The sequence below is a fragment of the Symphalangus syndactylus genome, chromosome 9 (genome assembly GCF_028878055.3).
Source record: "Symphalangus syndactylus isolate Jambi chromosome 9, NHGRI_mSymSyn1-v2.1_pri, whole genome shotgun sequence".
NCBI lineage: Eukaryota > Metazoa > Chordata > Mammalia > Primates > Hylobatidae > Symphalangus > Symphalangus syndactylus.
Window position 1 is genome coordinate 44,733,300 of NC_072431.2, and position 23,828 is coordinate 44,757,127.

General features: G+C 40.2%; 1 long non-coding RNA gene across 1 annotated transcript; it reads right to left on the reverse strand.

The window, feature by feature from the left end:
• Positions 1-568: 568 nt before the first annotated feature.
• LOC134731366 (uncharacterized) lies at positions 569-11,444 on the reverse strand. The gene is made up of 3 exons (XR_010113588.1): positions 11,327-11,444; positions 10,844-10,997; positions 569-651 (listed from the first exon to the last, which is right to left on the reverse strand). It is a non-coding gene; the product is annotated as an uncharacterized lncRNA (long non-coding RNA).
• Between the last annotated feature and the right edge of the window lie 12,384 nt (positions 11,445-23,828).

A 23,828-nucleotide genomic window follows, 5' to 3' on the forward strand; every position in this document is an offset into this window, starting at 1 on the left:
GGCAAAATCATATGCTATAGAGGACAGAACCCTGAACATGAACTACCTCCTGGAGAAGTTCTGGGTAACCCTCTGTTCACTCACCTTTAAAATGGTAGGGTCTCTTAGGGTACTTTCCAGTATGAAATTCTGTGATTACCACTTTAGATGTAAAAAGGAATTAAGTGAAAGATGCCTGAAAACTAATGGGATATCATATTAGTTTTGTTAACTAGTAACATTTAACATTCTTAAAGGACCTCAACCATGCTGAATATTCATCTCCTATTCATTACATTTCATCAAGATTGTATGTAGTAATCTATGTCCTAAGTAATTATGAGTCGAGTAATTTAAGTAGCATGAGCTAATTTTGAGTATTACATGAAGTGTCACCTCTTAAACGTGTGACAGGGAAACTGTAGAGTCTCCAGTCTTTAAGGTACAACCAATTTAATGGTTTCAACTTTTAACCAGTGATCTCTTCTCAAGCAAAATTTGCTTATAGCAAATGTAAACGTGATAAATATTTAATCTGTAAAACTCACCAAAGCAGTGTTGCTTGATTTAATGACTGGGGGGGGGGTGGAAGGTAGCCTGAATTCCTGATGGTTATATTGCTGTCCTTTCAATGTCATCCTTGAGACTCCTCTGTTTGGGTGCTGAGGACTCCTTGGAGCACAGTTTGAAAACCATTACAACAAAACCATTGTGTCTAACCCAACATTCTCAAAAAAAAGAAAATGAGATCCAGACGGTCGGTGATTTACACAACATCTTGACCAATTAGTTGTAGCCAAGAACACTGGTTGTCTCTTTTTGACACCAGTATCTGCAACATGGTAGCATGTATACTACTGGGGTCAAGTTAGGTTTCATGCAACAGTCACAGGGTTTATTAAAATCCCATAAAAGAACCTTGGCTCACTTTCTCTTCTTCCTATCTTCTAATCAAGCATCGCTCCATAAATGAGCATATAGTTTGGCTTTTTACACAGGTGATTTGTGGTTCTTGGGTCTTATGGATTTAGGTCCTGTATAGCACGTTTTCATTTACAAATAATTTTGTAAGTGATTAATAATCACCATAAATGCCTGTATTATATCTCAGAAATAATTCCAGCTCCTATCACATTTCTGGTCATAAGCAAGGCTTTACAACGGGATTCCTGGAACACCAGAAGTGGAATTTTAAGTGAAGTAGGGGTTCTATGTTGAAAGGTCACCTTTTCTTCATTGCTTTTAAATAAAGAGTTTATTGGTGTGGTCAGGTGGTTAATAATTCCCTGACCACCAAGGGGAAAGAGAAGTCTCATACTTTTTTTAAGTACTTAAGTTTTAAAAAAAATATTTCAACCTTATTTTTCTTTAAAACATCATTTTATGAAGCTTTTGTTGTATTTTCAGATCCATGAATTTTCTCTCATTGATTACATAAATCTTTAAAAAAATAAAATAAGAGAAATAATATCTACTACATCTTTTCATGATACTAGAAAGAGAAGATTGGCTAGCAAATATTAAGAAAAAATTATAAAGACATTTAACCACAAAATCCTGTGGTTAATCTTTATATTTGTCACTTTTCATCAAGCTCAGAGATTAGCAATCACTTCTGGAGGTTCTTGAAAGTATTTGAAATTGTAGGATCAGGTTATGTCTAACCCATTTTGTGGAAGCCGCCAGTCCCTGTGAATATGTGTTAATAATGACAATAGATAACATTTGTCCGTGCACCATGAGCCAGGCAAGTTCTCCATGTTTTTACATCTTTGACTAATTTAATCATCCAAAAATCTCCATGAATGAAGTACTATTACTATTCCAATTTTAATAAAGAGAAGTCTAAAGCCCAAAGAGTTCATGCAATTTTCCTGGTATTGCATAATAATGGAGTATATGGACCAAGGCACTCAGCGACCAATGTCGACATTTTTAAACACTATGTTACACTGTATCTTTCTATTGTTTACATTGGGTAGAATCCTGCAGAGGGATTGGAGGTTGATAAAAACTACTGAGAAACTCTATCTTCCAAAACAACAAATAACCCTTGAATGGGTGACCCACAGGCTTTACCTGGGCCCCTAATGACCCAACAATCCATAGACCAACTATTGAAATGTATATTTAGGACAGTCCTCCTACCCTTCTTCTCTCCTCTTGTACTTTTTAAATAGATTTGGTCTTGAGGTACAGTGATTTGTGACTTGTCTTATCCTCCCTATTGTAAATTCTAGAAGGACAGCAATAATGTCTTATTTGTAGCTTTAATTCCTGCTTTATTAGGGACTATACCTTATAGATACTGGAAAACTGAATTTTCCAGTAGAACCAAAGATTACTACATTCCTTGGCCAGGTGGTATGCTGGTAAATGTGTAACCACCAACTCTGGAGGAATTTTTAAAGTCCTGCTTTGTAGCATTTTCCAGTTCCCATGGTGTAAATACTACTCCCATTACAAATTTGAATCTACTAACTAACATAATGTCCCTGAAAACAGGAGTTAGGGAGTTAGGAAGAGATGCTAACAACAGGCTCTCACCAGCTGCCAGGGAGAATGAAGGCACATGGCTGTGTTTGCCATTTAAAAACAAAGTAAGTCCCACTGAAGAAAGTTGTTGAAAAAGAAGAAAAGATAGGAGTAAATCTTGACTTCACAATTTCTACTAAACTCTCACGAACCACCATAAGGTTGCCTTAGTGGCTTCTTCTGTCGCCTTCTCAAAGCACCTTGCAGACCATTCAAACTGTTAATCTCGCTGTCTTTTTACTTGTTCAGATTCCCCTAGTAGATTGTAAACTTTTTTTTTTTTTCCCGAGACAGAGTCTCAAAGGGACTACAAGGAGATTGTAAACTCTTTGAGGGCAGAGATTAAGTTATCTTTGTTTTAGCCCTTGAGTCTGGCCCAAAGAAAATACAATTTTTTTAAATTACTGAATAAATGAATGCTTGAAAAATATGGTTCTACCACAAGAGATTGTATCCATTTCTTTATTAGCAATTAGAGGTCATGAGTATTCACCTAGATTTTGGTCTTAATGCAAAATTTTCCTGCTTTGTTGATTTATGGTTGATCTGTAGCATTACCCTTCAACATAGTTATTTGTAGTTGGTGATTAAGTTCTGTGGACTTGTGATTAAGAAGTAATTAATTTTCCATACTTAACAACACTAATGAAATTTCATGTGAAATGAAAAGTAACTACAGAATTAGCATTTGCATCTACTTAGCAGCTTGTCTTCATTATATAACAAACAGAAACAAAGTACTTCAAGTTCATCCTAGCCAAAGGCTTGAGAAGGGAATGTAAGCAGCTAGCTAAAGAGAGACAGGCGGGCAAGCAAACAAATAAGCAGAGAAGGCTAACTTAAATTATTATAGATGTATTTACAGAAATGGGTTATCAGTTTTATTGCAGATATACTGGATAATAGAAAAAATTGAATAATTTATCCAGCAATTTTCACATAAGCAATATTATTAAAATGAAGACATGAAGGAAGAGGTTATAGAGGAGAATATATAGAGGCCATGAATAAATGCATTAGGCAGCAGAAATGGTGAATGTTTTAGTAGGTTTGGACTAGGTTTAAAAAAAAGAGAAAGAAAAAAGTACTTAATTTCTATGAAGTCTTAAAATATTTCCTGAGTGGAATTGCCCAGAGTGGGAAAGTTTATTCTCATCTTTTTATTGCCACTAGTGTTTTCAAAGACCAAAAGCAAGTCTTTGTCATTCTAGATTCTGGAAAATATTAAAAAGAGTAACAAATTAGAGGGTGGTGATAGGGGATGGGAAAAGAAAAGCTGAGGAAAAAGAGTGCTCATAAGCCAAATAAATGTGCACATGAAGATAGCTATGAAGAGCCCTAAACTGCCCTGTGCTGTTTTGCACGTTTAAAGAAAAAAAAACTTTTTTTAATACAAATACCCCATTTTCTCCTTAACATGTATAATTACATTAATGCCATTGTTATTTTGTATTTCTATAAAATATTATTTTAAAAAACATACTGACTTTTAATTACAGATTAAAAAACAACAACATATTGCCATTTTCACAAGAAATAAACCTAGATGCTAGCTAAGCAGACTTGATTTCTTTAGAAGAGTCATAGTACATTCAGGCATAAATTCCTGTTAATAAGTGTTTGTTTTTCAACGGGATGGAGCCTTTCATTTAAACAAAGACAACTTTTACAACTTTAGAAACAGATGATCCCTCCAGTTAAGAATATTTATGAAAAAAACTGATTTTTTGAGTATTAAATCAATTTCAGCACAATAACTTCTAATAGCCAGAAATGTAATAAGCACCCCTGAAACCAAATTCAAAAGAAAGTGTCGATGTTCTTCTCTAGTTAGTGGCTGCTCTGTTTGAAGGGTATGTGTGCCTGTGTGTATGTGTGTGTGTGCATGCATGCACGTGTGTGTATTTCTTGCTAATTCTATACTATTGGATAAATGCAGAGATATGAAAAATACATGTATTTGTCTTTGGGGGTTTTTTTGAACAATATTGCCTATGCTATTTAAATTATTGGAAATTGCAACTTTCTGTTTCAGTGAACTTTCCAGATATCAAGTGTCAGGCCTCTGAGCCCAAGCTAAGCCATCATATCCCCTGTGACCTGCACATACACATCCAGATGGCCAGTTCCTGCCTTAACTCATGACATTCCACCACAAAAAAAGTGAAAATGGCCTGTTACTGCCTTAACTGATGACATTGTCTTGTGAAATTCCTTCTCCTGGCTCATCCTGGCTCATCCTGGCTCAAAAGCTCCCCCACTGAGTACCTTGTGACCCCCCACTCCTGCCCGCCAGAGAACAACCCCCTTCGACTGTAATTTTCTTTTACCTACCCAAATCTTATAAAATGGCCCCACCCCTATCTCACTTCGCTGACTCTTTTCAGACTCAGCCCGCCTGCACACAGGTGAAATAAACAGCTTTATTGATCACACAAAGCCTCTTTGGTGATCTCTTCATACGGATGCACGTGAAATTTGGTGCCGTGACTTGGATCGGGGGACCTCCCTTAGGAGATCAATCCCCTGTCCTGTTCTTTGTTCCATGAAAAAGATCCACCTACAACCTCAGGTCCTCAGACCCACCAGCCCAAGGAGCATCTCACCAATTTTAAATCCGGTAAGCGGCCTCCTCTTACTCTTCTGCAACCTCTCTCACTATCCCTCAACCACTTTCTCCTTTCCACTCTTCAATCTCGCCTTTCTCTTAATTTCAATTCCTTTCATTTTCTGGTAGAGACAAAGGAGACACGTTTTATCCATGGACCCAAAACTCCAGCGCCAGTCACGGACTGGGAAGGCAGCCTTCCCTTGGTGTTTAATCATTGCAGGGACGCCTCTCTGATTATTCACCCACGTTTCAGAGGTGTCGGACTACGCAGGGACGCCTGCCTTGGTCCTTCACCCTTAGCGGCAAGTCCCACTTTTCTGAAGGAAAGGCAAGTACCCCAACCCCTTCTCCTTCACTCTGAGTGGCAAGTCCTGCTTTTCTGGGGGAGGAGCAAGTACCCCAACCTCGTATCTCTGTGCCCTGATCCATTATTTCCACACCCCAACCTCTTATATCTTTGCACCCTGATCTCTTATTTCCATGCCCCAACCTGGTATCTCTGTGCCCTGACCCCTTCTCTGCTTCTCCGGAGGGCAGGAACCCCCCACCCCTTCTCCGTGTCTCTCCTCTTTTCTCCGGGCTTGCCTCCTTCACTACGGGCAAGCTTCCACCTTCCATTCCTCCTCCTTCTCCCTTAGCCCATGTTCTTAAGAACTTAAAACCTCTTCAACTCTCACCTGACCTAAAATCTAAGCATCTTATTTTCTTCTGCAATGCCGCTTGACCCCAATACAAACTGAACGGTAGTTCCAAATAGCCAGAAAACAACACTTTCAATTTTTCCATCCTACAAGATCTAAATAATCCTTGTCATAAAATAGGCAAATAGTCTGAGGTGCCTGACATCCAGGCATTCTTTTACACATCGGTCCCTCTCTAGTCTCTGTTCCCTATGCAACTCATCCCAAATCTTCCTTCTTTCCCTCCCACCTGTCCCCTCAGTCCCAACCCCAAGCGTTGCTGAGTCTTTCCAATCTTCCTTTTCTACAGACCCATCTGACCTCTCCCTTCCTCCCCAGGCTGCTCCTCTCCAGGCCGAGCTAGGTCCCAATTCTTCCTTAGCCTCTGCTCCTCCACCCTATAATCCTTTTATCACCTCCCCTCCTCATACCCGGTCCAGCTTACAGTTTCATTCTGTGACTAGCCCTCCCCCACCTGCCCAGCAATTTAGTCTTAAAAAGGTGGCTGGAGCTAAACGCATAGTCAAGGTTAATACTCCTTTTTCTTTATCCCAAATCAGATAGTGTTTAGGCCCTTTTTCATCAAATGTAAAAATCCAGCCCAGTTCATGACTCGTTTGGCAGCAACCCTGAGACGCTTTACAGCCCTAGACCCTAAAAGGTCAAAAGGTCGTCTTATTCTCAAAATACATTTTATTACCCAATCTGCTCCTGACACTAAATAAAACTCCAAAAATTAAATTCCAGCCCTCAAAACCCACAACAAGATTTAATTAACCTCACCTTCAAGGTGTACAATAATAGAAAAACGTTGCAATTCCTTGCCTCCACCGTGAGACAAACCCTAGCCACATCTCCAGCACACAAGAACTTCTAAACGCCTGAACTGCAGCAGCCAGGCATTCCTCCAGAACAATCTTCCCCAGGAGCTTGCTACAAGTGGCAGAAATCTGGCCACCAGGCCAAGGAATGCCCATAGCCCAGGATTCCTCCTAAGCCGTGTCCCATCTCTGCGGGACCCCACTGGAAATCAGACTGTTCAACTCACCTGGCAGCCACTCCCAGAGCCCCTGGAACTCTGGCCCAAGGTTCTCTGACTCCTTCCCAGATCTTCTTGGCTTAGCGGCTGAAGATTGATGCTGCTCAATCGCCTCAGAAGCCCCCTAGACCATCACGGACGCCGAGCTTCAGGTAACTCTCACAGTAGAAAGTAAGTCCGTCCCCTTCTTAATCAATATGGAGGCTACCCATTCCACATTACCTTATTTTCAAGGGCCTATTTCCCTTGCCTCCATAACTGTTGTGGGTATTGAAAGCCAGACTTCTAAACCTCTTAAAACTCCCCAACTCTGGTGCCAACTTAGACAATACTCTTTTAAGCACTCCTTTTAGTTATCCCCACCTGCCCAGTTCTCTTATTAGGCCGAGACACTTTAACTAAATTATCTGCTTCCCTGACTATTCCTGGATTACACCTGCATCTCATTGCTGCCCTTCTTCCCAATCCAAAGCCTCCTTTGCATCCTCCTCTTGTATTCCCCCACCTTAACCCACAAGTATAAGATACCTCTACTCCCTCCTTGGCGATCAATCATGCACCCCTTACCATCTCATTAAAACCTAATCACCCTTACCCCGCTGAGTGCCAATATCCCATCCCACAGCATGCTTTGAAAAGATTAAAGCCTGTTATCACTCGCCTGCTACAGCATGGCCTTTTAAAGCCTATAAAGTCTCCTTACAATTCCCCCATTTTACCTGTCCTAAAACCAGACAAGCCTTACAAGTTAGTTCAGGATCTATGCCTTATCAACCAAATTGTTTTGCCTATCCACCCCATGGTGTCAAACCCATATACTCTCCTATCCTCAATACCTCCCTCCACAATTCATTATTCTGTTCTAGATCTCAAACATGCTTTCTTTACTATTCCTTTGCACCCGTCATCCCAGCCTCTCTTCGCTTTCACTTAGACTGACCCTGACACCCATCAGGCTCAGCAAATTACCTGGGCTGTACTGCCGCAAAGCTTCACAGACAGCCCCCATTACTTCAATCAAGCCCAAATTTCTTCCTTAGCTGTTACCTATCTCAGCATAATTCTCGTAAAAACACATGTGGTCTCACTGCTGATCATGTCTGATTAATCTCCCAAACCTCAGTCCCTTACAAAACAACAACTCCTTTCCTTCCTAGGCATGGTTAGTGCGGTCAGAATTCTTACACAAGAGCCAGGCTCTTACCCTGTAGCCTTTCTGTCCAAACAACTTGACCTTACTGTTTTAGCCTAGCCATCATGTCTCCATGCAGTGGCTGCTGCCGCCCTAATACTTTTAGAGGCCCTCAAAATCACAAACTATGCTCAACTTACTCTCTACATTTCTCATAACTTCCAAAATCTATTTTCTTCCTCATACCTGACGCAAATACTTTCTGGTCCCCAGCTCCTTCAGCTGTACTCACTCTTTGTTAAGTCCCACAATTACCATTGTTCCTGGCCCGGACTTCAATCCAGCCTCCCATATTATTCCTGATACCACACCTGATACCACACCATGACTGTATCTCTCTGATCCCCCGACATTCACCCCATTTCCCCATATTTCCTTCTTTCCTGTTCCTCACCCTGATCACGCTTGATTTATTGATGGCAGTTCCACCAGGCCTAATTGCCACACACCAGCAAAGGCAGGCTATGCTATAGTACAAGCCACTAGCCCGCCTCTTAGAACCTCTCATTTCCTTTCCATCGTAGAAATCTATCCTCAAGGAAATAACTTCTCAGTGTTCCATCTGCTATTCTACTACTCCTCAGGGATTATTCAGGCCCCCTCCCTTCCCTACACATCAAGCTCAAAGATTTGCCCCCGCCTAGGACTAGCAAATTAGCTTTACTCAACATGCCCTGAGTCACAAAAACTAAAATACCTCTTAGTCTAAGTAGACACTTTCACTAGATAGGTAGAGGCCTTTCCTACAGGGTCTGAGAAGGCCACTGCAGTCATTTCTTCCCTTCTGTCAGACATAATTCCTCAGTTTAGCCTTCCTGCCTCTATACAGTCTGATAACAGACCAGCCTTTATTAGTCAAATCAGCCAAGCAGTTTTTCAGGCTCTTAGTATTCAGTGAAACCTTTATATCCCTTATGGTCCTCAGTCTTCAGGAAAAGTAGAACAGACTAAAGGTCTTTTAAAAACACACCTCACCAAGCTCAGCCACCAACTTAAAAAGGAATAGACAATACTTTTACCACTTCCCCTTCTCAGAATTCAGGCCTGTCCTCAAAATGCTACAAAGTACAGCCCATTTAAGCTCCCGTATAGATGCTCCTTTTTATTAGGCCCCAGTCTCATTCCAGACACCAGACCAACTTAGATTGTGCCCCCAAAAAACTTGTCATCCCTACTGTCTTCTGTCTAGTCATACTCCCATTCACCATTCTCAACTACTCACACATGCCCTGCTCTTGTTTACACTGCCAGTTTACACTGTTTCTCCAAGCCATCACAGCTGATACCTCCTGGTGCTATCCCCAAACCACCACTCTTAACTCTTAAAGAAAATAAATAATCTTTACTGGCAAGGCTATGCTGAACCTCCTTAGGCACTCTCTAATCAGATGTCCTAGGTCCTCCCAATTCTTAGACCTTTTATACCTGTTTTTCTCCTTCTCTTATTCCATTTAGTTTTTCAATTCATACAAAACTGTATCCAGGCCATCACCAATAATTCTAAATGACAAATGTTTCTTCTAACAACCTCACACTATCGCCCCTTACCACAGAATCTTCCTTCAGCTTAATCTCTCCCACTCTAGGTTCCCACGCCGCCCCTAATCTGGCTCGAAGCAGCCCTGAGAAACATCGCCCATTATCTCTCCATACCATCCCCAAAACTTTTCACCGTCCCAACACTGTATCACTATTTCATTTTATTTTTCTTATTAATATAATACAGGAATGTCAGGCCTCTGAGCCCAAGCTGAGCCATCATATCCCCTGTGACCTGCACGTACACATCCAGATGGCCGGTTCCTGCCTTAACTCATGACATTCCACCACAAAAGAAGTGAAAATGGCCTGTTCCTGCCTTAAATGATGACACTGTCTTGTGAAATTCCTTCTCCTGGCTCATCCTGGTTCAAAAGCTCCCCCACTGAGTACTTTGTGACCCCCACTCCTGCCCACCAGAGAACAACCCACTTTGACTGTAATTTTCCTTTACCTACCCAAATCTTATAAAACCCCTTTACCTACCCAAATCTTATAAAGCCCCACCCCATCCCCCTTCGCTGATGCTATTTTCAGACTCAGCCCGCCTGCACCCAGGTGAAATAAACAGCTTTATTGCTCACACAAAGCCTGTTTGGTGGTCTCTTCACACGGACGCGAGTGAAATCAGTATTTGTATTTTTGAGCAACAAATTGCTTTTCTTTAATAAATGTATTCATATATCTAAAACATTTTAAAGTCCCTGCTTTCCTAAGCAGAATAGATATAATATAATTGAGGTTTTGACTCCCCATCAGTGTCATTAATAACAGTGCTTACTGTTTAATGCTGCCATACAAGGATACCTCAAGACCCACTAAATACACTGGGTGTTTTGGTTCTACTCTGAGGGACTCCAAAATGCTATATGTTTTGAGTGGTTTACTAACAGTTTTTTCTGCTGATAATAATACTCTCTTTATCATTATTTTTTCTCTGTTAAGGCCTAAAACTGCATTATCATATTTATCAAAATGGTGCATATTAAAAATGCAAAGTAGATTTTTAGTTTAAATATTTTAACATCCCTTCCTTTTAATTTTTTTGTAGTGATTGGGTCTCTCTTTTTTGCCAAGGCTGGTCTCGAACTCCTGGCATCAAGTGATCCTCCCACCCGGACCTCCCAAAGTAATGGGATTACAGGCTAAAGGTATAAGCCACCACACCCAGCCACCACACACATCTCTTGACACTAAGTTTGGACTCACTTTGTTGTTTTTTTTTTTTTGGTTGTGATTAAAATAAACAAGGTATTTACAATACTTACATGTGAAAAAATGAGGTGCTGGATATTTTGGGAAATCATGAAGATCACTAACAATATAAAAAACAAAAATAAAGTTCTGAGAATCTGACTCAAAGATAAAAAGTTTATTCTAGGTCCACTGGGTATGCTGTTGGTTCCTCTTGTCAACTGACATCTAGAGGACAGATGGAAATATTTCAGGGACTGCTCTTTTATCTGAGAAAAACTGTGAGTGCTCACTCTCCCCACCCTTGGGCCTTCTCCTTCCCTCTCGCTTTCATATGCATGCAGCCACCCCTCCCCCAACACATCTCTTAAGGCTTTTCTGATCAGGAGGGGTGTTCTATCCATGCATCCTTTTTAAAAATAATAATAATAATAATAACTTTTCTTGATTGTCTACCCAAGGTTCCTTCTGCATTTCAGGCCACATGTGCAATACTAAGCAACAGACATAAAATCATGACAGATGTTCTGAGTGAACTGAAGCTGTTGACCATCTACCACTTTCTCCTCCACCAGCTGTAGTTTCACAACAAAGAAAGATGAAAATTTACCAAGCAAAAGATCTCTTTTAGGCCATCGAGATTTAAGTGCAATTGTAAATATTTTTGTTGCATTTCTTTGGTTGAAACCCATTTTATACCTGAAACATTAATAAAAAGGTATTTAAAGATAGACTGACTACATATCTTTTGAGAGCAGAAGGAGGAACTCTTAATAATAATGAAATGGGCTTCAGCCCTCGGGCACTGGAGAGTCCATGCCAACCGGGAGTGGAAGGGATCCCTCAGCACACCACAACATGGCCAGACTGCTTCTTTCTTCCTTAATTTTATTTTATTTTAAGTTTGGGAATACGTGTGCAGGACATGCAGGTTTGTTACATAGGTAAACGTGTGCCATGGTGCTTTGCTGCACCTATCAACCCATCACCTAGGTATTAAGCCCAGCATGCATTAGCTATTAATCCTAATGCTCTCCCTCCCCTAACCTCCCTGACAGGCCCCAGTGTGTGTTGTTCCCCTCCCTGTGTCCATATGTTCTCATTGTTCAGCTCCCACTTATAAGTAAGAACATGCGGTGTTTGGTCTTCTGTTCCTGTGTTAGTTTGCTGAGAATAATGGTTTCTAGCTCCATCCATATGCATGCAAAGAGCGTGATCTTGTTGTGTTTTATGGCTGCATAGTATTCCATGGTGTATATGTACATTTTCTTTATCCAGTCTATCATTGATGGGCATTTGGGTTGATTCCATGTCTTTGCTATTGTGAATAGTACTGCAATGAACTTATGTGCATGTATCTTTTTGTGGGGGGGGATGGAGGGCACAGAGTCTTGCTCCATCGGCTAGGCTGGAGTGCAATGGCAGGATCTCAACTCACTGCAACCTCCATCTCCCGGGCTCAAGCAATTCTCCTGCCTCAGCCTCCCAAGTAGCTGGGATTACAGGCATGTGCCACCATGCCCAGCTAATGTTTGTATTTTTAGTAGAGATGGGGTTTCACCATGTTGGCCAGGCTGGTCCCGAACTCCTGACCTCAGGTGATCCACCTGCTTAGGCCTCCCAAATTGCTGGAATTGTAGGCATGAGCCATTGCTCCCAGCCATGTGCATGTATCTTTATAACAGAATGATTTATATTCCTTTGGGTATATATTCAGTAATAGGATTGCTGGGTCAAATTGCATTGCTGATTCTAGGTCTTTGAGGAATTGCCACACTGTCTTCCACAATGGTTGAACTAATTTACACTCCCACCAACAGTGTAAAAGCATTCCTATTTATCCACAGCCTCACCAGAATCTGTTGTTTCCTGACTTTTTAATAATAGCCATTCTGACTGGCATGAGATGGTATCTCACTGTGGTTTTGATTTGCATTTCTCTAATGATCAGTGATGATGAGCTTTTTTTTCACGTTTGTTGGCTGCATAAATGTCTTCTTTTGACAAGTGTCTGTTCATGTCTTTTGCCCACTTTTTCAACAGGGTTGTTTGTTTTCTTCTTGTAAATTTGTTTAAGTTCCTTGAAGATTCTGGATATTAGACTGTTGTCAGATGGATAGTGTGCAAAAATTTCCTCCCATTCTGTAGGTTATCTGTTTGCTCTAATGATAGTTTCTTTTTTGCTGTGCAGAAGCTCTTTTTTTTTATTTTTTTATTTTTTTTAGACAGAGTCTCACTCTATCTCCCAGGCTAGAGTGCAATGGCATGATCTCGGCTCACTGCAATCTCTGCCTCCCAAGTTCAAGTGATTCTCATGCCTCAGCCTCCCAAGGAGCTAGGATTACAGGCACGTTCCACCACACCCAGCTAATTTTTGTATTTTTAGTAGAGATGGGGTTTCACCATGTTGGCCAGGCTGGTCTTGAACTCCTGACCTCAGGTGATCCACCTGCCTTGGCCTCCCAAACTGCTGGGATTACAGGCGTGAGCCACCACACCCAGCTGGCAGAGCTCTTTAGTTAGATCTCATTTGTCCCCAAATTTTTGCTTTTGTTGCAATTGCTTTTGATGTTTTTGTCATGAAATCTTTGCATGTACCTATGTCCTGAAAGTTATTGCCTACATTTTCTTCTAGAGTTGTTATAGTTTTAGGTTTCACATGTAAGTCTTTAATTCATCTTGAGCTAATTTTTGTATAAGGTGTAAGGAAGGGGTCTACTTTCAATTTTCTGCATATGGCTAGCCACTTTTCCTAGCACCATTTATTAAATAGGGAATCCTTTCCCCATTGCTTTTGTCAGGTTTGTCAGAGATCAGATGGTTGTAGATACGTAGTCTTATTTCTGAGATCTCTATCCTGTTCCATTGGTCTATGTGTCTGTTTTTGTACCAGTACCATGCTGTTTTAGTTACTGTAGCCTTGTAGGATGGTTTAAAGTTGGGTAGCGTGATGCCTCCAGCTTTGTTCTTTTTGTTTAGGATTGTCTTGGCTATATGGTCTCCAAGAGCAAACAAACCCAAAAGCTAGCAGAAGACAAGAAATAACCAAGATCAGAACTGAACTGAAGGAGACAGAGACATGAAAAACCCTTCAAGAAAATCAATGAATTCAGGAGCTGTTTTTTGAAAAAATTAATAAAATAAACCACTAGCTAGACTAATGAAGAAAAGAGAGAAGACTCAATAGACACAATAAAAAATGATAAAGGGGATACCACTACTGACCCCACAGAAATACAACCATCTGAGAATACTAAAAACACCTCTATGCAAATAAACTAGAAAATATAGGAGAAAGTGATAAATTCCTGCACACATACACCTTCCCAAGACTAAACCAGGAAGAAGGTGAATCCCTGAATAAACCAATAACAAGTTCTGAAATTGAGGCAGTAATAAATGGCCTACCTACCAACCAAAAAAAGCCCAGGACCAGATGAACTTACAGCTGAATTCTACCAATGGTACAAAGAGGAGCTGGTACCATTTCTTCTGAAATTATTCCAAACAATTAAAAAGATCCCTAACTCATTTTATGAAGACAGAATCATCCCAACACCAAAACCTGGCAGAGATACAGCAAAAAAAGAAAACTTCAGGCCAATATCCCTGATGAACATCAATGCTAAAATCCTCATGAAATACTGGCAAACTGAATCCAGTGGCTCATCAAAAGGCTTATCCACCACAATCAACTTGGCTTCATCCCTAGGGTGCAAGGTTGGTTCAACATATGCAAATCAATAAATGTAATTCATTACATAAATAGAACTAAAGACAAAAACCACACGATTATCTCAATAGATGCAGAGAAGGTCTTCGATAAAATTCAACATCTCTTTATGTTAAAAACTGTCAATAAACTAGGTGTTGATGAAACATATCTTAAAATAATAACAGCCATTTATGACAGACACACAGCCAATATTATACTGAATGGGCAAAAGCTGGACGCATTCCCCTTGAAAACTAGAACAAGGATGCCCTCTCTCATTACTCCTATTCAATATAGTATTGGAAGTTCTGGCCAGGGCAATCAGGCAAGAGAAAGAAATAAAGCATATTCAAATAGAAAGAGAGGGAGTCAAACTGTCTGTTTGCAGATGATATAATCCTATATCTAGAAAACCCCATCACCTCGGCCCAAAAGCTCCTTAAGCTGATAAGCAACTTCAGCAATGTCTCAGGATACAAAAATCAATGTGCAAAAATCACAAGCATTCCTATACACCAGCAGTAGACAAGCAGAGAGGCAAATCATTAATGAACTCCCATTCATAATTGCTACAATGAGAATAAAATAGCTAGGAATACAGCTAACAAGGGAAGTGAAGGACTTCTTCAAGGAGAACTACAAACCACTGCCCAAGGAAATCGGAGAGGACACAAACAAATGGAAAAACATTCCACACTCATGGATAGGAAGAATCAATATCATTAAAATGGCCATACTGCCCAAAGTAATTTATAGATTCATTGCTATTCCCATTAAACTACTATTGACATTCTTCACAGTCAGACTGCTTATTTAAGGGTGTCCCTGATCCCTTTTCTCCTCACTGGGCAGGACCTCACAACCAGGGCCTCCAGCCACCCCTGTCCGTGTTCTCTGGCCAATAAAGATTTGTAACCCCCCGGGATGGGGCTCCCAGAGAGAGAGGCAGGCCACCATCTTTGCTGTTTGAGTGACTCAGCTATTCCAGCCTTCGGGATTTGGAGTGTCAGAGACAACCAGGGGCTGAAGCAAACCCCCTAGCACAGCATGGTTGCTCTACCAAAACATGGCTAGACTGCTTTTCTAAGCAGGTCCCCAATCTCATTCCCCCTCACTGGGCAGGACCTTCCAACCAGGGTCTACAGCCATCTCTTATAGGTGCCTTTGGGCCAACAACAGACCTATAACTCTCTGGGATGAAGTTTCGAGACAGAGGGGACAGGCTGCCATCTTTGCTGTTTCACAGCCTTCACTGGTGGTACCTCCAGGTCCTGGAAAATCCGAGGTGACTAGGGACTGGAGTGGGCCCAACCATACTGCACCAGCCCTACAGAAAAGTAGCCAGACTGTTACATTGGTGTCTGTTCCCATATCCCCTCACAGGGACTCCAGACCTGGGCCTCCAGCCACTCCCTACCAAAGCAATCGACCCAGTAGAAACTCAGCAACTCTCTGGACAGAGCCTCCAGGGGCAACTAAAAGCATCTCTGTCACTGCCTCTGTAGCAAAACTGCCATTGCCACTGTCAGACTAATGAAGGAGCAAAGATCCCAAGTGCCCCATTCACCACTCCAAGGTGCAGTCAACCTAAGGAGAGGAAGCCAATCCATCTCCCACGGGTCCCACACACCCCCAGCTGCTCATCACCAGACAGGGAATGCCTGGCTTAGGCCCACAGCACAAACCCTCCATCCTGGGCTGATTGCATTGAGCGATTGCTGATCTGCATCTCTGGAGTGGAGTCCCCAGGAAACAAGCAAATGACCCTCAGCCACAATCACTACTAAGATACCTCCCTCTGGCCAGGCACAGTGGCTCATGCTTGTAATCCCAGCACTTTGGGAGGCCTAGGCGGATGGGTCACGAGGTGAGGAGATCGAGATCATCCTGGCTAACAGGGTGAAACCCTGACTGTACTAAAAATACAAAAAAATTGGTCAGGTGTGTTGGCAGGCACCTGTAATTCCAGCTACTTGGGAGGCTGAGGCAGGAGAATTGCTTGAGCCCAGGAGGCAGAGGTTGCAGTGAGCCAAGATCACGCCACTGCACTCCAGCCTGGGTGACAGAGCAAGAATCCATCTCAAAAAAAAAAAAATCCTAAACAAAGCCTCAGCCCAGTGGAAACACCAGAAAAGAAATCTATTGACTACACTCAGTCTACACTGCAGTAAAAGGAGCACCCACATGCAAACATGAAAAAGAACCAACACAAGAACTCTGGTAACTCGAATGACCAGAGTGTTGTATGTCCCACAAACAGCTGCACCAGTTTTCTAACAAGAGTTCTCAACTAGGCTGAACTGGCTAGAATGACAGAATTAGAATTCAGAATATGGATAGGAACAAAAATCAATGAGATTCAGGAGAACAGCAAAACACAATCCAAGGAAAATAAGAATTACAATAAAGTGATACAGGAGCTGAATGATGAAATAGCCAGTATAGAAAAGAACCTAATGGATCTGACAGAATTGTGTGAATAACACAATACAGGAATTTCACAATGCAATTGCAAGTATTAACAACAGAGTAAATCAAGCTGAGGAAAGAGTCTCAGAACTTGAAGACTGGTTCTCTGAAATAAGACAGTCAGACAAAAATAAAGACAAAGAATTAAAAGGAATTAACAAAACCTCTGCGAGTATGAGATTATGTAAACAGGCAAAATCTGTGAATCATTGGCATTCCTAAAAGGCGAGGGGCCCAGGAGAAAGCAAATAACTTGGAAAACATATTACAGGATATCATCAATGAAAACTTCCCCACCCTTGCTAGAGAGGCCAACAGTCAAATTCAGGAGTTTAGGATTTTCCAAGGTAAAAATGAAAGAAACAATGTTAAAGGTAGCTAGAGAGAAAGGGCAGGTCCCTACAAAAGAACTCCCATCGGGCTAACAGCAGACCTCTCAGCTTAAACCTTACAAGTCAGAAGGGATTGGGGGCCTATACTCAACATTCTAATATCTAGAAAACCCCACAGTCTTGGCCCAAAAGCTCCTTAAAAGTTGCAGAATACAAAATCAATGTACAAAAATCATTAGGATTTCTATACACCAAAAACAGCAAAGCCTAGAGCCAAATCAGAAAGGCAAGCCTATTCACAACTACCAGCAAAAAATAAATACATAAAATAAAATACCTTGGAATACAGCTAACCATAGAAGTGGATGACCTCTACAATGAGAATTACAAAACACTACTCAACAATCTCTACAATGAGAATTACAAAGCACTACTCAAAGAAATCATAGAAGACACAAACAAATGGAAAAACATCCCATGCTCATGGATAGGAAGAATCAATATCATTAAAATGGCTATACTGCCCAAAGCAATTTACAGATTCAGTGCTATTTCTATCCAACTACCAACACATTCTTCACAGAACTAGAAAAAAACTATTTTAAAATTCATATAGAACAAAAAAAAAGAGCCCAAATAGCCAAGGCAATCCTAAGCAAAAAGAACAAAGGTGGAGGCATTATGTTACCCAACTTCAAACTATACAGGTTACAGTAACTGAAATAGCATGGTTCTGGTACAAAAACAGATACATAGACCAATGGAACAGAATAGAGAGCCAAGAAATAAGAACACACATCTATGACCATTTGATCTTTGACAAGGCTGACAAAAACAAATGATGGGAAAAGGCTCCCTATTCAATAGATGGTGCTGGGATAACTGGCTAGCCATATGCAGATGATTGAAACAGGACCCCTTCCTTACACTATACACAAAAATCAACTCAAGATGGATAAAGACTTAAATGTAAAACCCAAAACTATAAAAACCCTGGAAGACGACCTAGACAATACCATCCTGGACATAGGAATGGGAAAAGATTTCATGACAGACACCAAAAGCAATCACAACAAAAGCAAAACTGACAAAAGAGATCTAATTAAACTTAGGAGCTTATGAACAGCAAAAGAAACTATCAACAGAGTAAACAGGCAACCTATAGAATGGGAGAAAATTTTTGCAAATTCTCCATCTAACTAAGGTCTAATATCCAAAATTTATAGGGAATTTAAACATATTTACAGGAGAAAAACAAACATTCCAATTAAAAAGTGGGCAAAGGACATGAGCAAATGCTTTTCTAAAGAAGACATGCATGCATCCAACAAGCATATTTTAAAAAGCTCAATATCACTGATCATTAGAGAAATGCAAATCAAAACCACTAACAAGATAAGATACAAGCCAGAATGACTATTATTAAAAAGTAAATAAATAAATAAATAAATAAATAACATTTACTGGCAAGGTTGCAAAGAAAAGGGAACACTCATACAATGTTGGTGGGAGTATGAATTAGTACAACCATTGTGAAAGCAGTATAGGGATTCCTCAGAGAACTAAAAACAGAACCACTGTTTGGCCCAGCAATTTCATTACTGGGTATATACCCAAAGGAATATAAATCATTCTACTGTAAAGGCAGATGCATGCATATGTTCATTGCAGCACTATTCACAGTAGTAAAGACATTGAATCAACATAAATATCCATAAATGACAGGTTGGATACAGAAAACGTGGTACATATACACCGTGGAATACTATACAGCCATGAAAAAGAATGAGAAAATGTCTTTTGCAGGAACATGGATGGAGCTGGAGGCTATTACCCTTAGCAAACAGGATAATGCAGGAACAGAAAACCAAATACCACATGTTCTCACTTACAATTGGGAGTTAAACGATAAGAACCTATGAACACAAAGAAGGAAACACACTGGGGTCTACTTGAGGGAGGAGGGTGAGAGAGAAAGAGGAACAGAAAAGATAACTATTGGATACTGGGCTTAATTCCTGGGTGATGAAATAATATGTACAACAAACACCCCATGACACATGTTTTTCTATGTAACAAATCTTCACATGTACCCCCAAACCTTAAATAAAAGTTATAAAAAGAGAATTAAAAAATAGAAAAAAGTAACAATGAAATGGAATATGGCATAATCAGGAACTATCCTGGACAAACGGAATACATGGTCACCCTACAAAAGTAACACATGATACTATGAGTCAGAGTACAGACCCTCACTGGTCACACTGAAGACATGTTTAGTAAGACTGCACACACATTTGTGATGCTAAAATGTCAAAATTAAATGTGACAGGAATATTGGAGGAGAATCAAAACTTGAAATATGATATTTTATATCTAACTGTATATTATCATTTGGTACATTAAAAAATTCTATTATGTATTCATCTTATTTGTATGTTACCCTATCAGATGAGATTATTTTTAAAAATAGTATCCTAAAAAAAGGTGCCTATTTGGAGCTTGCAGTGAGCCAAGATTGCGCCACTGCACTCCAGCCTGGGGCGACAGTGCGAGACTCCATCTCAAAAAAAAAAAAAAGGTGCCTATTTTGATGCATTCTCAAAGAGGTGATTTTCAAAAAGGAATCTCTGTCCTTAACAGTAGATAGTTTAGATATATTATTTTTGTTCTCCATGCCTTTAATTTTCACCTCAGAGTAACATTAAAGTTTGTGTATGAAATGACTATTGGATAAATACTCTTGTAAATAAGCATGCCTTGAAGCTCAATGTTTGAGGATTCCTTATTAGAAATTGAAATGATAATTGTATGGCTGGCTTGAATGTAGGCTTCAAAACACATAAGTCAGACTGATTCTCAGCCTAGGGAAGGATTTTACATTCAGGCTGGGATTCTGCAGAGATAAAAGCAGCTATCAATTGATGATGTCTACTCTAAGTGTAGGACGGAGAAGCTCCTGAGAGCTCATGTGCCACATATTTGCTGGTCTTGTTCTTTTAAAGTCTTAATACAATACCCCATCATTCAAGGTCCCCTCTTCAAACTTGCTTTTCAAGATTTATATCCTAAACAACCACCCCAACTAAACTTCTACTCTAACTAGTCTGATAAATTTATTGTCCTCTGAAAAATCTTATTTCATTCCTTACGTTTCTTAAGTAGATTTCCCAAGAAAGAGACTATAAGACTGAAATTTGCATGTAGGAAGTTTGATGGAAAGGTCTCTGGGAAGCACCTGTAAGTAAGTAATGAAGGAAGATCGGGCAGAGGGAGAGGTTGAACAGTGCTGTGGTTGCAAAAAGGACTTCAGCCACAACCATGAGGAGCTCCAGAGCTGGACTGGCCTGCAGAGTTGTCTCATAATGAACCAAGGAGAGAGGCTTTTGTACCTTCATGTTGACCAGTCATTGGGTATAAGTTGCCATAACCTTGACTGAGTGACACAGGTCCCTTGAGCTAATGGTAGCTCCTAGACAAGGACTCAGCTGTGAATTTCAGCAGCTAACTCTTCAGACAGCCAACGAATTGATGCCTGGGTGCTGTAGCAGAAACGTGGGTGGCACACCAGTATTCACTACACCACTCTTACCTGAGAGGCCACTTTGATCTTTCTTATTCTTCCCTCCTATAGGACTCTATCTTTGCAGCAAAGGTCAAGTGCCACCAGTTATTCCTTTCCTGGTCCTACCACCCTAGGCTAGAGAAAGTTTCCACCCTTCTGAATTCCATTATCATATCATGAGAGCGTGGTGCACAGCTGATCCCGAGCACAGTAGAAGCAGAGTATAGGTTGAAACCCAACCCTATCCACTTAGACCCTATCCACTTCTTTTTGTACAACTTGATATGCATGGAGGGTTTGTTTTGAATAAAAACCTAGGGAGGGTGTCTAGCACCTGGGACGCAGACATGGATAAGTAGAAAAGCACAAGCCATAAAAGCAACTGCATTGAGTTAGTTCTCATTTGGTCCCATAAGCCCCCTGACCTTTATAGGAGTTAGAACCAAAAGTTTAGGGAGATATTTTCAAGAGTGGTTTTATGATACTTGCTATTCAAGTAGTGCAGTTTCTAGAGCTGATGTGATGCCCAGTGACACAAGTTAGAGAGCATGTCTTCTCCTCAACTGTCCTGCAAGCTTCTATGTAGCCTTTGCACTCCAACCAGAAGGATCAGTGATGGCATTCAAAGGTTGAGTAGTCCCATGGAGGGCCCTGGCAGCCACTGAAAAGGTGTGACTATTTTTCAAGTGTCCTGCAGACATCAATGAAGAACCTAGAACAGAAAACATGAATGAACAATTCATGAGCACATTTGAGCAACACTTAAGACTTTCATGTGGCTTTCATTTTTCTCTGAGGAGATGACGGTTTATAACTTGATTAATGGGGAAATGGGAGGAAGGAATACAGTTTCCCAGTTACTGAAACTCATGGATGGATTTTAGTGTGAACCAATTTGAAAATTTCAGGTTCACCTGAAAGTTATCACACAATGCTTTGGAGAGATTTAACTGTTTATGTGTGTATCTTTGCTTTCTAACTAGATTACAATAACTCTGCAGGTAAGGACCATGTCTTTCCCTCACAAATATTTAATGATTAATTCATACATTGATGGCAGTGGATCTCTTGGGTCCTGAAGTAGGTAATTTTATTTACCTGATTCTTATTTGCAGACTAGAGCTTGGTGAGCATAGAATCATAAAGGGGTGTTTTCTCATTAGTCACCACCCAGTGACTACTGTCTTTTTCCACCAGCCTTTTTCTTTTAAGATCAGAGTCCCTATGCTTTTGTTTGTCTTCTAAATGTCTCATGTTTCTGTCTTCACTTCTTCCAACACTGATGATTACCTCGTTGTGGTCTTGACCTATTCCTCCATCAAAACCTACATGGTTTATAGGATCACTGAGTTCTCAGACACTGATGACATTAACCCAGTTTTCATAGGGTATTTAACATGTTTGAACCACAGACAAGAAAGAGAATTAAATATAGGCCCTAGCCTATGCTACTTTTTAATCTTCTTGCATTATGCTCTTAGATTTCTGGGTTTTCCCTACGTGTTTTGGCAATAAAACTGAAAGCTGATAAGACATTAGTTGGTGCAGTCCCAAATATTTTCAAACAGTGAATATGAAAAATAAGAGGCCAGATGAATCAATTAGTCTGAGATAATTTTATGGGGTTACTCATTGGATTATAGGTTGGTTGGTTATTCCACTATATTTTCTTGCTCTCTTTTCCCAAACATAGAAAATTCTCACTATACAAAGTCTGTTCAATCTAAACTTCAAAAATGACCTCCAACATACATACTTTGTTCAAGATGCAGGAACCATTTCCTGAATTTTAACTGGGCCAAAGAGACATATGTGTATGCATATCCATGATATTCTCATAAATACATAATATGTTACATATACAAATGTTTTATACTTTTTTCATAATGAACAATATGTAGACAAACACAGAGACTAAGACAAGTGCAAACATAAATAGGAGAGGATTCAAAATCAAATCTATGGAGAAACTGGAGAATGTTTTTAGGTGTCAGCAATTTGCTTGGTAACAAGATCTCTATGCTTAGAACTTTTTCTGTGTACTTAAATGAGAATTTTTGACTAGATGATCCAGACTATTACATCACCATTTTCTTTTTTTTTTTTTTTTGATGATGATGATAGAGGCTTAGAAATACAAAAGAGAACAGGAAATCTCCTTAAAAAAAAATTACAGCATTGTCTTGCATAGGCTGTAACCACTCCCTGAACTGCCAACTCAGTGAGCACTATGAAACCATCTTACAAGGAAATACCCTATTCTCTGCAACCCAGAAAGCATCTTGATCATCAGTTATCCTCTAGCTGAGTTCCTTATCTGACCCAAGTCTTCTTTCTGCAAACCTTTTGTTCAAGCATTTTCTTTCTACTACTACTTACTAAAATTGAGAAGGTCAAAGCGCAAATGGTAATTGCTCTTGGAACTTTAGAAAATGGCTTTCTATCCATACCTATCATTTTCTTTAAAGCCTTCTTCTGCCAAGTCTCTATCAGTTGTTCTTTGTACTGTAGATCAACACATTCAGGACCCCTCTACCTCCTAAGTCCCTTTCTGGTATTGGGGAGTTTAATATTCAGTGAAGTAGCCCAATGTAAATATGTTTTCCATGCTATGGTTCTGGTAAAAAGGGAGAAGAAAACGAGTAGAAAACAAGATGCTTTTTCTGCATTTATGATGTCATCACAAAGTAGTTGAGAATTGGAGGTGGGTTTATGTAGCAGAGACAAGACAATTGGGGGAGAACTTAAATGGAGGAAAAAAAACTTAGTACTGTTAAAAGAAAAACATCAACTGAATTAAATTTAAAAGAGTTTAATTGAGCAGTGAACTATTCGGGCAGCCTCCTGAGCCAGAGTGGATTCAGAGACTCCAGTGCAGCCATGTGGTGGAGGAATATTTACAGACAGACTAAGAAAAGTGATGTACAGAAAATGGAAGTGAGGTATAGAGACAGCTGGATGGGTTACAGTTGAGTGTT